The sequence below is a fragment of the Tupaia chinensis genome, unplaced genomic scaffold (genome assembly GCF_000334495.1).
Source record: "Tupaia chinensis unplaced genomic scaffold, TupChi_1.0 Scaffold146740_1, whole genome shotgun sequence".
In the NCBI taxonomy this organism is placed as follows: Eukaryota; Metazoa; Chordata; class Mammalia; order Scandentia; family Tupaiidae; genus Tupaia; species Tupaia belangeri.
Genome location: NW_006206595.1, coordinates 311,720 through 314,347, shown reverse-complemented (window position 1 = coordinate 314,347; position 2,628 = coordinate 311,720). Strand labels below are relative to the sequence as shown.

The window sequence follows — 2,628 nt, the reverse complement described above, 5'->3', positions numbered from 1 at the left end:
CGCGGGGGGGTCCTGGCCGGGGGGGGCGGGGGGGGGCCGGGAAAAACGCGGACGCTGACGAGGCAAGCGAACCCGGACCGGACAGGGAGGGGGGGGTAAGGAGGAGGGAGCAGCGCGCCACAAGCCCGGCCTAGGCCCCTCCCCTTTACTGCTGCCCCGCCCAATGAGGGAGGGGGAAAGGAGGGATTTGGAGGAGAAAGACGGATAAGTTATCCAATAACAAGACTCGTTTGTTCTGTAAGGCGTGTAAGACAAAGTTGCGTGCCCGGTATCCGCCCAAGAAGACCGCCCTCTAAGTTTTAAAGGCCAATGAAATATGCAGGAAGTGAAAATAGGCGGGAGCTGGAAATGATAGACTTGAGCTAAAACCAGTGAACCTCCAGGCGGGCTCCCTGGAAGGTAGGGATAGGCAGAGCTTTGATAGAAATGACAGAATAACGACCAACGAGAATCGTGGACGTGCCTGGGCAAAGTCCTGGTGGGAGGAGAAGTAAAAAGTAGGCAAGGATGAGATAGGATAAAGCTGATCAAAACCAATCAGAAATCAGGCGGGCAGCCAGAAAAATTATGATTGGATTAACACTAAGAAGTGATGAGCCCGGACGCATATTGACGTGAAGTAATAGCCAATTAAACTCCTAATAAGCTCAGGGGGCGTGAACTTGGAGTGGGCAGAGGATAAGTGGCGTCTCTCTCAATTATTTAACCCAATGAGGGAGCGAAATCATCTTGGCACCGCCTCCAAATAGGCCAATGGGCTTTCCCAGAGCCGTCCATCATGAGGGATGGAACAGGGCCGTGCCAAGAGGAGTTCGTCGCCATGTTGGCCCTACTCGGGGACCGTCTTTACAGTGGTTAGGTAGTACGTTTCCGCCCAGCCCTACAGTTCAACAAGTGTCATAGCCAAAATATTCAGCATGCATTTCTGCCTCACCTTTGGGGTCATCTGAGTTTTCATTTAATCGACCCTGTAAAGTAATTCGAGTCTCGTCCCCTCCCCCGGCGGGTGGACAGGCGGCCGGATGCGTCTCAATGTAGGACTTGAGTCCTGTGAGTGCAGATGGTACAAGATCTGCCGACAGCGCACACAAAAACAGTTAAGACTGAGCTGAACAATATTCATTCAAGGCCTTTGTGAGGCTCCAGCAAACGCCATTTTATTAAGTTTCCACAAAGGCGCTGACCACTGAAATAACAGCTGGTTACCTTTCAAGAGTTTGTCTTTGAGGCTAAAGTGCACTGGAGAACCTCTCAGTAAAGTACTATAAACCACTTCCTTTTCCCCAGCTGGATTGTAAGTACCACGTAAGCATATAAAGCAAGATAGGCCAGTAACTGCTTTTTGCAATCATAAAGGATAGAGGAGACTTTACCCGAGGTACCTGAACTTCTGGCCTCCTTGCCTGTCCTTTATCCTTGTTTTGGTGAGGTTGCCTTGGCTTGTCAATGCCTTGATGAGATCATTGCCTTTAGCACTTGTATCCTAAATGTGTCACTTCCTTATCTGCAATTCAGCACTTCATTATATGTTCTAATGTATAAGATTCTGGGTGTATGTATAACATTATATGTTCTGATATATAAAACCCTGTAAGATTTTAACTCTTTGTTAGGATCTGAGGCCTCTGCTGCTTTGGCGTGTGTGTTGGCCCAAATCCCAAGTGGAGAATGGAGAAGGGATCCTGGCATGGCCATCCCTTCTAGGGGGTGAGTTCTCCCTTTATGTCTCTCTGTTTCTTTCTGTCTCTCCTGGGAGTGAATGTGCCCCATAGCAAAAATCTCTCAAAAAAAAAAAAATTGCTGGGGGGCTGGGAGATGGTGCCAGTAGTTAAGGGTGCTGGACTCCCACGTGGCCTGGAACTGGCAGCTTGCTTTCTCACTTTTCTTCTCTCTCTCGGTCCCTCTCTGGTCAAATTAAAACAAACAAATAAATTTAAATAAAATAACTCTTACAAAATATTTCTTGTGTCTGTCAATTAAAATTTGGGGCGGTGGGGAGGTGGGGGCAGCTAGTGGCCATGGTTAAGGTGCTGGATTCTCACGTGGCCAATTGTAATTCCAGTCCTGGACCTGATGGCTTGCATTCTCACTTTCTCTTTGTCTCTCAGTGGTCAAATTAAAAATAATATTAATAGGGGCCAGAAGGTGGCATGGTGGTTGGGGTGCTGGATACCCACATGGTTGGCGGCCATTCAGGTCCTGGACCTGATGGCTTGCTTTCTCACTTTCCCTCTCTCTGTCTCTCTCTGGTCAAATTAAAAAGAAAAAGAATAAATAATTATTTTAAAATAATAATAACTTTTTTTTTTAATTTTATGTGTGTGTTTTATTGGTATCATCTAGCTCCTGAAAAAAAATTCTATTCCTTCTCCTGGAACAGCACAAATGGCATCAGCTTCTGTTACATGGTTGTTATAAAATGTATCAGATTACATTACAATTAATTGCATCTTTTCCTGTATCAAGGTTTCTCAAAATGTAATGCCAGATTCTCTTTTTCTAAGGGTTATTTTTTATTGAACTTTTTTTTTGGGGGGGGAGAGATTTTCACTGTAGGGCGCGTGCGCTCGCCAGACAGACAGAGACATAGAGACAGAAAGCGAGAAATCACTCCCGAGGGGGGATGGT

General features: G+C 46.5%; 1 protein-coding gene across 1 annotated transcript in view; it reads right to left on the bottom strand.

Moving 5' to 3' along the window:
- The window catches only part of SP1 (Sp1 transcription factor), a 63,224-nt gene extending 61,825 nt beyond the window's left edge, over positions 1–1,399 (bottom strand). Inside the window, exon 1 of the mRNA XM_027768536.1 lies at positions 1,383–1,399. The gene's annotated coding sequence lies outside the window, so the exon portion shown is untranslated. The remainder of the gene's footprint in view (positions 1–1,382) is intronic.
- Between the last annotated feature and the right edge of the window lie 1,229 nt (positions 1,400–2,628).